Source organism: Anser cygnoides, chromosome 20, assembly GCF_040182565.1.
Source record: "Anser cygnoides isolate HZ-2024a breed goose chromosome 20, Taihu_goose_T2T_genome, whole genome shotgun sequence".
Taxonomy (NCBI): Eukaryota; Metazoa; Chordata; class Aves; order Anseriformes; family Anatidae; genus Anser; species Anser cygnoides.
In genome coordinates, this window is record NC_089892.1 from 8,930,498 (window position 1) to 8,947,288 (window position 16,791).

A 16,791-nucleotide genomic window follows, 5' to 3' on the forward strand; every position below is an offset into this window, starting at 1 on the left:
ACCAGGATACATCAGTTCTCAATTAAAATCAATGGAAGATTTCTTAATAAGGAGATTTACTTGATCTCCTGGTCAAGGGAATGCCAGAGGTCTGGGCAAGTAAGAAACTATATTAATCTCCCTGAAGCTGAGATGAGCATGCCATACACTGGAAGGGTGGGCAATAAAATCTTACACATGGGAATATCTCGTCCACTGCATGGCCCAGCAAGGGAAAATACTTTTAAATAGCTGACAGCCCCCCTACGTTTGTGCTCTCCCAGCACTCCTTTGCCCCATTCCACGTCAGTAAGCCTGAGCCATCACCTCACTTCCGACTGCGACCTTCCTTCTTTCTTGTCCTGTCACCACGGGCATGGAAAACATTCCCTTCCCTTCTCTGCAGTGGCGCAAGCCAAATAAAGCAAGCAGCAACTATTTCAAGCAGCAGAACTAGTACGGCTCATGAGGCAATGCTGCCTGACTTTCTTAGTCCTCTGACAATTATACCTTGCCTGAGCCCCTGACTTGGATTCCACGTCGTCTTCATTTGGTAAAATGCATCACACACTCCTAGGTGCTACCGAAGGAAAACATATTTTGTTTAACAGTCCAGGTTGACCCAAGTTGTTCCTTCATTTTGTAATCCTTTCCATCTATTTGAGCTGTATTTGGAGCAACAAAACCACATGTGGCTTGCATGACATTTAATTGCAAGTACTTCACACACTTCTAAATTCCTTCCTTTCGTGTGCAGCACTACATATTTAGTCAAGGACGTGTTGGGGAAGGTCAGTAGGAGGGGAGAGAGGGAAGAGAAAACCATCTTCTAATGCATTGGCCATTCCAGAAAGAGCACTGCTCAACCACAAGAGCTAGTCATATGTATGAACAATTCTATATTCCTGCTGGCAGAGTTGCAGGGGTGAACTCAGTTATCTAACGACTGCACTTACCAGGCAGTCATCAGCTCGGGGACGTATCTGGGTGTCTCGTGGCCTAGGAAGTTATGAGAACACAACATAATTGGATTACAAATGGGGTTATTTGGAGGCTTCAAGGTTTGCGGGAGTGACTACCTCACCAAACATTCTCCTCCTGGGCTACGAGACTACAAAGAGCAACACGGTTCTGCCTGTCCCAGATGAGCTGTGAACAATACAGCAATGAAGGGAGTGAGGGAAGGAAAGAAGAAGGGAGCCCAAAGTCTCCGTAGAAAGGCACTCTAAAGCAGTGGAATATAAAGTACAAAACTAATTAGTGGTATTTAGCTAATGCAATTATTCAGTCAAGTATATGAGAATAGTTATTGTGTTTCCTAATTGAATGATATGGTCAAAAACACAGTAAAAAACAACAGTATCCATGTTCCTCCACAGCTGTGCCCACACCTCAGTACAGCTCAGTTTCTAGCTGAGGAGTACTTGCTTTTCATCTTCAGCTCAGCTATCACCCCAAGATTTCTGTGCTGTCCACTCCTGGTTAGCTTTTTAGGGGCTGGTCAGGAGCCTGCAAACTTGCTTCTATTTCACTCCTATATCCAAACGTTCTGGGCAGGGCAGAGGATGCCGAAGTAAAATGGGAATAATTACTTTCTATAGCAGATTTCAAACTTACACTTGGTCCAAAATATTCCACCCCCTCCCCCCGGCATTCCCCTAGAACATAAATATTAACCTCAGAGTAACTCATCTCCATACCCCTTAATCTCATGTTCCCAGAACCTGCTTCTACCCAAAGAGAGCTGCTTACAGGCTTCTCTAAATCCCACTCTTGGATGCTCTCAGAGCCAGATGTGTCCACACACATATGGATCTGCTCTGGTCTGATTCTGCCCTAATTTCCACAAGACAAAATGGGAATAAAGCCTTTTCAGTCAACTGAATCTCGCATAGAAAGGATAAGAGATGAGCATTAAGAATGATGTGTTCTGCTCTCCAAAGGCATTAAGCACGAACGCTCTAACAGCAGATAAATTGGGTGTTTAACAGGGAGAAGAGTGCATGAGCAGAGAAAACTCTGAAGTGTCAACGGGAGCTCAGCACCCCTCGGGCATAGATGCCCACATCTCTTGGCATCATTTCAAGTCATGTCAAGTCTTTCTTCTTAAGAGGGCATCAGCAGGGCCTTTGAGACTTTTGGCTTCATGCTAAGGAAATCAAGGGTAGCAGTTGCTCTGCCTTTAACCTTGAAGTCAATCTACTGAAAGCAGAAATTAGTAGCTTGACAGCTGATGAGAGTGCATTCCTCTACATTTACACAGCAGGTAGAACAAAAATAGCAATAGTATAAACTTCTTCCCATTGAGTCACTGCTCCTCAGCACCCTCCTGCCAAACACCTGTGGGCTCTCCCTGTGATGAGCAAGACTTTTCTAAGCTTTCATACACCCCCTGGCAGGGATGGTGGATCTGTTGGGGGTCTGCAAAGGAGAACCAGAGGAACAAAAAAAGCCCAGGGTGAATGCACACAAACCTCCATATGGGCAGCTCAAGGCTCTAGAAAATTTCCTGAGAGCTTTTGGGGTCAGTGTACCACTGTTTATTTACCCACTACTCCCTGAAGCACACAAAAAAACAACCTCTCTTTCCTCTAAAGCCCTTGCTCCTGTAAGACAGTGTGAACTGCAAACACACAATATAGAGAAACCTAAACAAATCTCCTCTTCAGGACTTTCCAAGAAAGAGTGGTCCAATTCACGCAACTTCACTATTACTACAGCCACTGTGTTTCGAAAATGTGCTTAGGTGTTGGCAGCCATCTCAGCTCTTTGTAGTTTGTCAGCAGGTTAAAGATTTGAAGACCAAATGGAAACTTTCAAAGTCGATGACATTCCAGATGAAGGCCTTTGCATCTGAACTCAGCAACATACCCTAGAAACATTTCAAGGAAAACACTGATTTGTCAAAAACAAACATTTTTCAGAGGTATATGTGAATCAGCAAAGGCACAGAGTTTCCTCCTGCCCTCTAATTCAAACTAAGCAGCAGTAGCTGAGTGATTACAATACTCAGGGTTGTTCAGGTTGAAGACCTGTCTTGCTTTAAAGAAAGCACACAAATTTAAGTACTTGCCATGGGATGTGAATGCCCTGACAACCAGCATTCACAGTTTATTGGGCTGGGGAGCCCAGGGAAATAGCAAAATCCCTTCCAGTGAATAGAAGAAGTAAGGGAAAAAAAAAAAAAAAAAGAGAGAAATCTAGTTTGCAATTTCATTCTGTAGCCAGCTACATGTTTGAACCTCTGTGCCACCAGGCTAGACCTTGTGCTGTTCAGCAGGAGGACAGTGCTCCCATTAATAGAGGGTTCAGTAAGAACTCAACAGGGCTGAGATGGCCCCAAGGAGCTGATCAGTAAGCAGCGACATGCACAAGAGAGATCTGGTCTTTACTAAACTATATCTACCAAACAGCCTCACGTATATTTTTCCAAGATGAAGGAATTCTTGTTTTTCCACCCTCATACAGTCCCGATTTTTTGTCCATCTCCTCTGGAATATTAACGACAGCCATCACTACAATACAGGTCTCTATTCTGGAGAGCTGGGCTTGTGTCCACTGGTCTCCAGAGATCCTGTTAGAGCATATTATTCCTTCCCCCACTTTTCTTCTGGAGCAGAACTGATTGAAGAGTGAAAGAGAATTTCAAGGTGAATAAAAACCCTGTGTTAAGCATGAGGTTATACACAGGGGTTGTGGTATCACAGCAGCCTTGGAAATGCCCACGAATCCCCAAAGCTTTGATTTCAGCATTAAGTAATGCTGGCCTGAACATTCATCCGGAAATGTGCACTGCACAGAATTTTTTATGTCTAACTTTTCTTTTTCAAAAGGTTCGCTTCTCCCTTCAGGTTGTGAGACTTAAAAAAAATGCCAAGAACATCGGATTCACTATTCGGGTCAGTCCAGTAATACATCTCTTCTGGCACCCTGCTGACAGATGAGTGGAGCCAGCACCAGCTGCTCCCGCGGTAAATACGAAACTCTGCAGTAGGCAGTTATGAAATAACCTTGGTAAGAGGAAGTTTCTTCCTAGCCTTATCCTAACCCCTATTATTTAGCAGTTGGCTTACACCCAGCAGCACATAGCACCCAGGCGGATGCATATACCCCTTTCTAAATTATCCTAACATAATTAGATGTTCTCATTAGCCTTACATACTTCTGCCGTGGTCAGTCATCCCATAAATCAAAATGCCAGCTGTTTATTTACATGTCAGGGGCAGAATATTCACAATATTTAACAAATACTTGATGTTTATACTCCATCAGGCCTCCCAGTCCAAGTCTGACCATGTTTTGCACACAGCAAGAAGCAGTTTCTGCTACAGCAGGAAAACAAACTGGCCACTCTGAATTCCAGAGCAGCATCGCCCCTGCTGAGAAAGGAGGCAGGTGAATATTTTGGGCAAGGTTAGCTGCAAAGACAAGCAACTGGAGCAGGATCAGTGTTTCCCACGCTTCCCGGACTGACAACATTTCTGCACACCTCCGTGGCCACCTCACCATGGTCTTGTGGATCATGCAGGAAATGGGTTTCACAGCCTGGGGACGGCTGAGCTATGGGAGAGCCTCTACTCACCGCAGTAACCTCAAGGCAGATCTCATGGAAAACGAAGATAAGTTTATGGACAATTGGTCAAGCAAACATGGCTGAAGACACTAGAATATTTTTAAGAAATGTTTCTCAAAAAAAGATGGTCACAAATGGAGTCAGACATCCAAAATATTAAGAACTCCTATGCATACGTGTGTGTTTCTGTATGTATGTATGTGCCCTGGCTTTCTCATCCAGGTGAAAATAGTCCAAGCAAAACCTCAGGATGTTTTTCTCCACTGTCACGTACATGTTAATGCTGATGAAAACTTCTCGCTGCTTTCTTCCTCCTCAGAAAAGAGTTAGGACAAGGGTATTTCTCTTGCCTGGGGAAATACACTGTGATTAATCTTCCATTTATCTGCAAAACTCATAACAAACACTTTTAGCAGCTTTTGAGCAAAAGCTAGCCTTTTCTATGTAATCTGTCTTTCATTCCTGCTCCAAAGCAAAGGCAAAAATAAAACTATTTTCACTTTCTTCCCCCAAAAAGATAAGATTTTCCTTTGCTGGCCTGGTGCTCCCCCACTCCATGTAGCACTTGTTTCCACTGCTGGGGAGATATGTCTTTCAGCAGAGCTACTTTTCCTGGTTTACATGGAAAATATATACAAAGGCAATGAGCACTGATAAGAACGGTTAGGACTAGAAAGGATTCACTCAGATCTCCCAAATACCTTCTTATTTCATCTGGACTCAACAGAGAAGCAAACACCTTTGAAAGCCCTGCTCCATGTCTTCCCACCCCTAACATAAAAGACAGAACTCTGAATCACAGTAAAATCTGGAAAGTCCAGGGAAAATCCAGATACAGCACAGTCGATTCACCTTCCTCATTATAAGCAAACAAATAACATGTAAGGCTTTGTTTAGCTTCCAGTCTTTGCTTGAGGGTTTAGCTTCATTTCCTACTGCCTACCATCCCTTCAGAGTGCCCAAAGTTTATCCAAATTTGAATCTGCTCAGAAATCAAGGGAAATGTGACTGGGGGAGGGCAAAAAAGGAGAAGAAAGAAACAAGCTTTCTTCAGGATCCAGACATGTAAGCTGAAACAAAAGAGCCTGTGAGCTGACACCATCACCTTTCTCACAGCTCTAAGAACTACCTCACATCCCAAAGGCAGGAGGGGAGCAAAGTGGCAGCTCTGAACAGCTCAAACGTATTTGCAGATGCTGAATCAGTTGAAAATCTTCATATATATTATGATCATAATATAGCAAAGACCATGCTCGCTTCCTCAAAATTGGAGGCCTGTGAGTTGAAAGAAAAAGCCTCCTTGCATCTCCAGGACCTCCAAACAATTTCAGGGTGGCAGTACAGTTTTATTTTCCAGGTCTCCCACCTTCCTCAGTTCACTGAACAACAAGAGATGTTTTCCCTTTAATCTGCAATGCCACCTTGTGGCTATAAACAATGAGAACATTTAAAAGACATCAACATTTAAAACAAAATTCTAGGTCACTTTGACCAGGGATGAAAACACCACATTTGGAAGAGAAACACCTCCTGCAGGAGGACAAAGGTCATCTGTAAATGCCTCCGTTTTCTTGAAGCTAGTGTCTGATCTGCGTGGGCTTCTGCTGTCCAAATTCGTAGTGTCATAAGGACAAATAATTCATTGCATAGGTCCATTAGGTCCAGTTGCAGCTAATTTCATTGCCTCCTGTCCCTATGTGATGCCAGAAGGCTGGTGGACAGACTGTCTTCCTGGGAGAAGGATACAGCTTTCTCCAGATCCCTTCCTTCTTATTTCCTGTGAACCTCTCACATCAGATGTCCAGCGCAGCAGCAGCAGCTGAAGCCCACACCCAGGCTGTAAGCTAAGGCACAGCGCTCCCAGCCCAGCGCACTGACACCTTCTGCAAGTATCCAGAGATGGCCTGAACACCTTCAGTACGTGCTGATACCTTCCAACTCGCACGTTCATCACTTCTAACAGCGGGGCTCCCCCCCACCGACAGAGGATATCCCACCTGCAAAAGCAGCAGTCACAGCCACAGCTTTCAGCTGCAGGCTACAAAAAGCCTCAAACTCCTCTCCTCACAGCCCTCCTAGATGCAGGCTGTGCCCACAGCCCAGGTGGGCTCTGGCTTCCTCCATTCCCTTTGAGACAGGCTGAGGGACACCCATTTCTGTAGGGACGTGTGCCTTCCTAAATAGCTCCTTCAATCCAAGAGGGAAATGTCCACAATCTTTACCTTCCTGTATTACGCTGAGGTCCCTCTGGACTGGAAGACCTGGCTAAATTCAAGTCGGTCACTGTTAACCTGATGCAGGTCTCAGTATCTAAAAGCCTAGCACAATCAGCAGATTTTGGCTGAAGACCTCAAAAACTTGAAATAATTTAGCACGTCTCAAAGTCCCCCTTTGAGCAGACGAGTATTCTTCCCATCTCACAGCTGGCAGGCCAAGGCACACAAATACTAAACCCTTCTGGGTAGGGAGTAGCTGCCCTGCTATGCACAAAAATTATTGTATTTTTAAGCTTTAAAATACGATTCTCTCAGGCAAATTAGGAGCAGCTGTCCCTCCCTGGGACAAGTTGGCTTCTCACAAATATTTGGCATTTATCATGCTCTTGTCCTTTGGCCACTGGGCTTGGTTTGCAATTAGGCCTGATTCTAAGACTGAAAAACCAGGCGTTTGCTTTGGGTTGCTGGGACAGGAGGGGTAGTGCGCATGGAGGTGTTTGCAGAAGGCACATGGAGTGGCTCCCACCTCGATTTCACCCCAGATCCCAGTCCAGTGGTGGTTTCACTGCTTATTCCTGGCATCCTGTGGAAGGATGCCTCAGGGCAGAAGCCAGTACAGACCACGTACACACACACACACACACCTCACCCAGCGAGGGCCTTCCTTCACCTGCTCGCAGCAAGGCACACGTGAATCACCTGCAGAGGGGTTCCCTTCTCCTCAGGAGGCGTTCTGCAAGTTAACCTGTGAGACTGAGCATGAAGAAATCTCTCATCTTTTGCTAGCAATTCCATAAAGCCAACAGAAGACAAGATAGCACTGAATATTGGCCGAGATTTATCCCACCGTACCTCATGCACTTACAGAAGCCTTTAAGTAGGAAGTTAAGTAGGAAGTCCAGGAGGTAAAGCCTAGGGTAAGCCTTGTAGATCCCAACTCCAATCAATAAAGAGAAAATAGCCCTCCTGAAAGTAATTAAGATCTTAGATGGGCTAAGACAATGTTTCCATAACTTACATATGATGTCACTGAGATGCTGCCGAAGACCTAACTGTAGTCTCGATGCATAAATCTGCTGCTGCTTCTGCATCCACAGGACCCATTGTCAAGTTGCACAAAGAAATTAGATAGCTTTGATGAGATCTTGGCATGTTATTCTCATACTCATTATCTCATAGGTGTTTAAGAGAGGTTGTTAGATTACTTGTTCATATACTTTTCCAGAAATTGATGTTAAGTTGGTGGATCTCTAGCTGCGCAACTCTTCCTTTTTCTTTGTTTCGGAGTATTCACTGGGCTAGCCTTTTCCCCAGGCTTCTGAGTCTCTCCTTTGCAAGTTAACCCCACTTGCAGCACTGAAATATCTTGTTTTTTAAGTGTTCTAAAATTAAATTAATAATTCCAACCTATTTGAAAATGCCTAAATTGTCCAAGTTGGCCCTAGCCCATTTTCACAGATCTAGGTTGGGACCTTACTGCTTTATAGCTATTCCTAATTACAGAAATCATGTAATTAGCATTGAACTTCATATGAAGAAGAGACATTAAACAATTATCTTCAGTGCTGATATATGTTGGTAGCTTTCTTTCCCCACTGTATAGCAGAACAGCCGCTTGTAACAGTGATACACAATGATATCTAGTTTCTGCCAATGGCTCTTAAATTATCTCTTTATTTAGTTCTTTGGCCTTTCTGATTTTGTCTGTGCTCCCACTACACTTGTGTTCTCATTCTTGGGAGCCTGACCTAGTTTCCTTTTTGCATGTTTCTTTCTTGCATTTGAGGTCGATGATGAACTCATGATTAAAACAATTTAGTCTCCTACTACACTTTCTGAATGGGATAGCTTGAACATGTGGCCTTATGACTCCCTACAGTCTGACAGCTTTTCCCTTTGCTCAGTCTCTCAGGTGATCTTTTCTCCCAATTCCTAGAGTCTATTCAAGTTAGCTTGCATTCCTGAAAGTTTTTTTTTTATTTTATTTTGTGCTGTGATTTTTCACTGATTAAAATTACTCACTTTTCCTTTAAACCCTATGTAAAGGGCACATAATCTATCAATAAACATTTTATCAGGACTTTATTTACATTTACATATAATATGTGCTTAATAAAAAGCAGCAAGTAGAAGAAAAACACTGGCTGTTCATCAACAATAAGAACAGATTCTATGGACGCCCAAGTACTTCAGTTTACCAATATATTATACTGTACAAACACAGTATTTGCCAAATCCATTAGTTAGTCGGTATGAATTGAACAAATAGCTTCAAGTTGACAACGTGTAGTGTTTTGGCTAGAGGAGATGTCTACCCAGAAAAGTAATCAGTTATGCATCTAACTCAGGCAGTGCAATTTTGAACACTGGTGTTTGAAGCAAACTGTGCAAGCACAGAGGGGGAAAAAATCTAAGTAATTGATCTAATTAATCAATTTACCAATGCTGGTTTTGCTGAGCATCTTAACTGGAGGTGCGGTGAATTTTAACGATGCATGTAGTGCACATTTGTTCACCTTCAGGATACAATGAAAACATAGATCCCCATCCACAGCAGTGAAAAAAGCCAGGAACATGAATAAATGATTCTGTACCACGTTCTCACGTTGTGAATTGAAACTAAAGCATGGCCTTTCGCAAACTATTCAGTGTCAAACTGAAACACGAGGATCCACGTTACTGGTCTTGCTTAAGTGCTTATTACCTTGTCACCCTGCTATAAAGCAAATAATCTCATGAGCTGTAACATATTCAGTAATCGCACACGCTACCTGGAACTTGCCATAATTCTGTAAAGAAAAAAAAAAAAGAAAGAAAAAATAAAAGAAAACCAAAGCTGGGTGAATTCTAGCAAACAAGGCAGGGATTAGGGAGGTCGTGGTCTCAACACGGCCCTCTCTGCCCCCTCAGTTTTCCTCCCCACTGGTCTCCCAGGCATTCACCCCTCCTGGTGCTGAAGCATTTGCCTTTCCAAGAAAGGAACACTTCATCTCTTCAGGAATTAATAATCAGCAAGATGCTGATTTTAGACATTTCTCATTTACTGTGATTTTAAGGCTAACTCCCGGGTTGAGTTCCCAGTTTTTTGAGACCCTGAATTAAAAGCCAGCGAACAACCCGTTCTTCCTCTACTGGTCTCCTGGTCTCCCCTCCTACCCTTCTGACTTAACAAGTGGGCTGATTGCCACAACCTAACTTCATAAACAAAAATATCGCTTCCACATGGTATTTTCATGTTTTCCCTGCTTTCCAACAGAACGCCCTCACACCTTATTCCTGGTTTCCCTCACCTCTGGTCATATTGCCCTTGCTCCTCTTTTTCCTTAGGGCCAGGGGCAGCCAGTTATCACCCCCAGGTTTGGTGGAGCCCCAGACAAGGATCCAGCTTCACAATTTAGGTAGCCTTTGTCACCACCAAACTGGAAGATTTCCCATCTTCCTACAATGCACTTCAACGGCTTAATAGTTCAGGTGGAAAATATCACAGAAGCAGGAAGAGCAACTGCTTTTTCTCACTTATTCTGTGATTAAGTGTGGGTGCCAAATCCTGGACAAATAAACGAGGTCTTTGCATAAAGAAAAATGGAGGGCCACTCAGCTTGGCTGAAATACAGATGTTGTCAATGGAACATCGAAAAAGTTCATCTGAGGATAATATACAAAAGTCTGTGCACTTCACAGTCACTGAACGTCCTTTAGCCTCCCCAAAGAGGTCAAGATGAGATCGACAAATGAATGCCATTCCAGCAAATGAGTGTGTGTATTTTTTCCCGTGTTCTGTTGTTGTTGGGTTTTTATTTTTTTAAAAAACGAAAAAAAAAAAAAAAGGTTTGTATCAAGCTAGTAAACTCTCTCATGCTTAGTACCGCTATGCCCCTATTCATGCAAAGCTTGATTGGGCTCAGCCTCCCAGAGACACCTGAAGGGGATGCTGAGATAAGACTGCTTTGCCATCCCCCTGCCTCCCTTACAGTGAAATACAGAGGAAAACGAAGCATTAATTTTGAAACCTTCAGGAGAATGAAGCAGAATAGATTCACTTGTCAGTAATGTCCGTACTGATTAATATAAATGCATGTGGTAGCTGATATCGCAGAGCGCTATGTGGATTTATTTACATAATTATTTGAGAACTCACCCTCCTCCTTGACTTTGATGCTCGGTACATATTTATTTACACAACACTGCACTGCCAAACAAGCCAAATGCTTTCCAGAAAGACATCAGAAGAATTACAATTGTTTGAACAGTGGTTATTTCAGGATGATAAAAAACAAACTCGACTCAAATCCATTTAGCAACTGAAGCGCTTTCCCCAGATCACAAACAAGGCTGCTGCTGTCCTTGCGTGGTCACTGACCTTGAGTGGCTCTGCAGTCACCGACACCGCTCGGAAAGAGCTGTCAAAGGTAGAGCTCAGGAGGAAGACGGCCGTGGTGCTGGCAGCGACGTGGGAGGGGGCTACAGACAAACCCTGACTCCAGCAGGGGTTACGGATGTGCAGGAAAGGATGAAAGATGTTGCCTCATATTACAGAGGATAAAGAGATGAAGGCTGCCTGGCTCACCTGAGCATATCCTTACCACAGCCGACTCACAGATGTTCAAGACCCAGCCAGGTGCACCCAGACCCTGATTTCCATCAGTGCTCAGGGAGCTGCGAGTCACCACTGGGCTCCTGCTACCCCAACAGCTGTCACTGCAACGTTTTGGGGCTCAGCACCTTTAGTGAGTCAGCCCACGAGCATCCCTACCAATGAGGGGTCGCAGCACGCTCCATGCACCCCAACATCCCTTACCAATGAGGGGACACAGCACACTCTGTACATCCTCCAGCACAACTCGGTGCCCTCGCTGTGCATGCAGCACACACCCCGACGGGTGACGATGCCACTTGAGCACCACATCAAGCCTGGGCCCCTCTTTGCCAACAAAAATGGGATGGGTGCAGCTCATGGGGCTTCTCTCTGGACATTGTGACCACCACCCTATCGTGTCTCTGTCGTGAGGCAGTGAGAGTGGCAGCTAGCCTGGTGGTCACCTGATATGTCACTATTTTTATAACTTTTCTCATTAGTTTGCTAAAAAAATTAAAAACTACTCTCAGATGTTGAATCAAGTAGAGGAAAACAAATGTTAGCTAAACTTTCCAGAGCTTCGAAAGGTATCAGTTGGAGTTTTTGGCAGGAGAGGCTCTGGTTTTACATTCATCTGGACACAACATGTTTTTTTTCCAGATCCTAATTGATCACTAGAGTTACTCAGCACACAAACAATGCCTGTTGTTTTGGAGCTGATTTCTCAACCTATTATGTGTATTCCTGTTTACAAACAGTGGCTGCAGCATGCAGAAAATCTGCAGGGGACTTGACTGCACCCACTTAACTCTTATGCCTGCCTACATGCAGGCAACCCTGAAGAAATTTTCCATGTCCACACTGAGCGTCTGCAGCAGAAGCAAGAAACCAAACTCCAAATGCCCCAATTGCTGTTCCCCAAATGGCATCGGGTTTCTGTGGGGGGTAAGTGGAGGTAGGAGCTAAGGCGAGGAGGGGAGGTAACACTGCAGTGCTTTCAGTAATCATAACTTCATTGTCATAACAACAGGAGATAGCAACATGTGTTTTAAACATGTTCCTCAGTTTACATTCTGGAGCATACGTGACTCCCCGCATGCTCCTCTGGGGACAAGACAACCAAGCAGGAGACATCAACATAACCTGGAGCTAGAGAGAAGTTAAGCAGCAGGGAACAGAGTGGTACCTACTTGTGAGAGCGTGAGGTTTTGGCTAACACAGAATCACGTGCCCACGGTTTTATCTTCAGTTCGGATTAGAACAGAAGTGCTCGAAAGTCGAGTGTGAAAAATCAGCCAGAATCATGAATTTTTGCCTGGCTCAGGAGAGGGATCAGATTCATGTAAAATTATAGTTCAAATTGGTTTCCACCCAAGATCATAAATCCACCTAGGTTTGCCAATAGGATTGTGACTGTCAGCAAATCCTTTCTTTTGGCAATGCTGGACAATTTCAAAAGCTTCAGAGTAAAACTCTGAGGGTTTGCCTGAACCATTGGTCTTTGTGTGAAGAGAAGGGGTAAAGGCCAAGGAGACCCCTCAGAACTCCGTGCAGCCCCATAACACGCCCGCGCTGCCATTACCGTGGCCGGGAGGTGGTCTCTGGGGCACTTCTTCCTTCTGACGGCTGTAAGCTGTGAGCACATTCTGCTGCAAGACGGGACTCAGTTTGGGGATGTCTGACATTTGCACTAGAGCTTCATCCATCTCTGCTTCGCCACTGGCGTCTCACCTGAGACAGCTATACAGGTACATCAGCACCTGACTCCAGGCTGGAATAGAAAGGCACATTTTTTAACCTCTCTGAGGTCCCATGGATGTAAATAGCATCCTCTAAGCCCTGGCTAGAGAATTCCACCTACGTTAGAAAAAAGCATCTTCCCCCACCATGCCAACCCAGGCCTTACGAATTTAGCTGGTGGCAGAAGCTGGTCCCTCAGCAAGGGAAACACAGACTGGGTCAGCGGGGAACAGGGTGTTTGGAAGTGAAGGGACGATGAAAAAAATCACTTCTAAGAGCTGCAGGAACTTGTTATTTTGCATGCACCATACGGTGGCCCAGGGAAGCAGCGTTCACAGTAGTGTTCTTCCTGATAAGTGGAAAGGGCCCCTCGTATTTCCACTTCTTTCTGCAGTTTAGTACATGGGGGCTGAGGCTGTGACCATGACCTCAGCTGTCTTACAATGTTCCCCCCATGGGGTAGCCCCACGCTTATCATTTAAGCGAGCGTTAAGTCTGCACGCAGCTCTGCGCATTGAGAAAAATCCCAGCACACATTTCTCCTCTTCCACCCAATGCAAAACGGGGATTGATTTTGCTCCAAGCAAGGAGGAACACTTGGAATATAATGAAGTTGGAAAGGGTGGAGTGGGAGTACAAAGAGATGAGTCCAAGCTCAGCATGACAAATGGTATACAGGATCACTTGGTTTTATTATACACTATCAAATATCTGTAACTTAAACAGCAGAGCTAATAAGCATGCCAATGTATATATTTACATTGCCTGAAATGTGCACAACCCTGTACAAAAATTAAGAGAGCAACTGTTATGATCGAGCCATTAGAGAAAACAAAATCAATCCAAAGCATAGACCAGCTCTGCTAACAAGCTCTCTGCTTTGCTGGCTCCCCTCTCCTTACTAGAAACTTTTCAGCAGAGCAAAGCTTTTCTGATCTCAGAATGAAGGAACTTCCTCAGGAAGCCTTAAGAACTAATTGTAATGGAACTTCATCTAGCTAAAATGCAAATAAAATAGCAGTCGTGAGAAATACAGACCGCAAACCAGCATCTGGGGTATGAAGGAAGTTAATTCCATTCGTATTGATGTAAGGGCGATGAGACTTTGTGGAGCGCTTTCGGCAGTGGGCACGCTGTAGCTACCTCCTCTCGGTCACCTGGAGCGATTTCTCGCTCTTGCTGTTAGATCTGGGCAAAAAAGGTTTTCAGGATTTTGAAGATTCTCCCTCTCCTCCCACCCCCATCCTGAATCAGACAAAAAAAGCTGGAATTGCAGAAAGTTTGTATGAGTCAAAGAGCTAATGAGGAAATGGAGAAAAAAATGGTTTGGGTAAAGTGAATTGCTCTCCTTTTAAACTTTAGAAATATCCTGTTTTGCTTTAGATCACTTTTACTTGCTATTTCTTTCTCTAAAATTAGCTTAATTTCAAGCTATTATATAATTTAGAATTCGTTGTTGTTGGATAAAAGAATATCTATAAAAAAACAAAGCCTTTCTCATGAGATGCTTGTAATGACCCAGATTATTCCTGTCCATGAAGATATTAATATTTTTACTGAATATTTTCCAAAAAAATAGTTCTGCCCATTTCTTTGGAGAGCTCTTCACGAGCTTCAGATGCTCAGTCGTGCAGCCTACGTGACCTTTCAGTTCTTGCAGATTTCTATCTGCATTAAGTTATTCCTACAATGTGAACCAGTAGCCTACCCACTTGTGAAAAGGATTTTAGGGGACTGCATGTTTGGAGGCTGACCTGTTGGAGATCTGCCCTAGCCAGGGAAGTTCAGGGCAGCCAGCACCTTCCCTCAGCAACACTGCTCTCTCCTACTTCGGCCCCGTGAGGATGACCACAGCCCTGCTGTAGGATGCTGCCAGGCTGCCTGACGCTGCAGGAGCACCGGGGATAGCAATGACGCCTAATACCAACATGCAAGTGCAAATTCAAATCCGTGGGGAAGAACAAGCTACTCTAAAGGTGATCGTCTCTTAGGCCAGCCAAGAAAAACTCTTCCAGGCTCAGAAGATGGTTTAAATGAAGCACCAAGCGCTTGACAAAGAGACCTTGGAAGACTGAGACATGCCCCTGACTGCAGTTTGAGCAGTACGACTGAAGACATCCTGGACAGGTTCTTGGCAGACAGAAACACGCATCCAATAATTTACATCTCCTGAGGATCCACTTCTCCTCTACTGTCATGTCAGCTGGGGTAGAAATAAATCTAATGTAAAGAATAAATTTGCATGGTATTTTTATCCAGAAAGACCCCAGCAGAACTTGTTTAGCACTCTGCCATCAAAACGTAGTCACTTCAAAGGTCAAATACAACAGCTCCTCACGTACAGCGACAGGAGATGAAGTTTATCATGTCCACTGGAAATTGCGTGGAAGAGTCATGGTAGGAAGAAAGTTTATGCCTTCTGGAACTTAACCAGTTTGGGACTAAATCTTCACCCTTTGAAAAAAACTTTTTGCAACCCAGAGGAATAATTTTGTTGATATAGTTTTCCAAGATAATTCCAACCACCCAATCTGTCCTAATCAATACTATAACATGCTCTTGATACAAGATGAAACCATGAAGACCGTCTTGCTGCTCGGTAACTCCTGCTCCTATCATCGGGTCCACAGTTCATTCTACAAACATCTTCCATCCAATTTCTCCACCGATCATGTTTCAGGTTCAACTGCAAGGCAGGCAAAACTCCACACACTTCCCCTGGCTATATATATATGCCAGCAGGTGCTGGAGCTGAGATTTTCAAGATGCATAAGAAGGTCTTTTGGGTAATGTAAAGCCTCACGTGAAAATCTCCAGCTTCACCAGCAAGCTTTAGAGCCCTCAAATCACATTGTCCAAAAAGAGGCATCCAGTGCATTTTAAGGACAAGGTGTTTTCACCTGAAACACTGAGTGATCTTTCCACAGCAGTGAATCATTAAAAGCTTATTGAGCAGTTCCTGAGATGAAACAGATGACTGACCTCTCCAGCATCTCCATCTAACGTGAATTCAGACCAATGAGGTCAACTAAAAATCGCTCACGCCCTTCACATTCTCACAGCTCATTAGGAAACGCTACTGAAAGAACCCCACAATGTGTCAATGAATGGTAAAGGAATTCACACACAAAAAAAGAATATTAGGTAATTTCATCTGACCATTATCCTCGAGAAGTGCAATTACTAGGAAAGGGCATTTGCTGGCTGCCTGCTGACATGTACTGTTCCTTCCCACTTAGCATTAACATATCCATTGCTTTTATTAGGCAAATAACCAGAGATGCAATTCAAACGTGGAACTCCATTTTGTTAGATATTACACATACGGATATCTGGGTATCTGTAATAGTCCAGTGATTCAGAGACACATGGAGAAGCGCTGCAGGGCTCCCAGCCCCCATAGCAGTAGTGCCTACTAGTCACTTAAAACACAGCTTTGTTTCCACAGATTCATTTTCTTCAACTTCATGGGTCATATCCACCTATTCCTCTATTATTTAACTAGCCATTGTATCTTTGATACAACAACATTAAACTCTACAAAGAATTTTGCTTGATCTTGGTGTTTAATGACAATGAGTAGGAGAAAAAGAAAATGAAGATCTGTAGAAAGGTCAATTTGCCAAGTAAAGAAGAACTTAGGTTTATATTTTTGCAGAGAAAAATGTTCAGTGTCTGCAAAAACAGTTAAAATTGTATTTTCAGCA

General features: G+C 43.9%; 1 protein-coding gene across 1 annotated transcript in view; it reads right to left on the bottom strand.

Annotated features, from left to right (window-relative positions):
- Positions 1–16,791, bottom strand: part of PAPPA (pappalysin 1) — a 362,370-nt gene that overhangs the window by 268,330 nt on the left and 77,249 nt on the right. Inside the window, exon 3 of the mRNA XM_013182853.3 lies at positions 12,927–13,115. The gene's annotated coding sequence lies outside the window, so the exon portion shown is untranslated. The remainder of the gene's footprint in view (positions 1–12,926; positions 13,116–16,791) is intronic.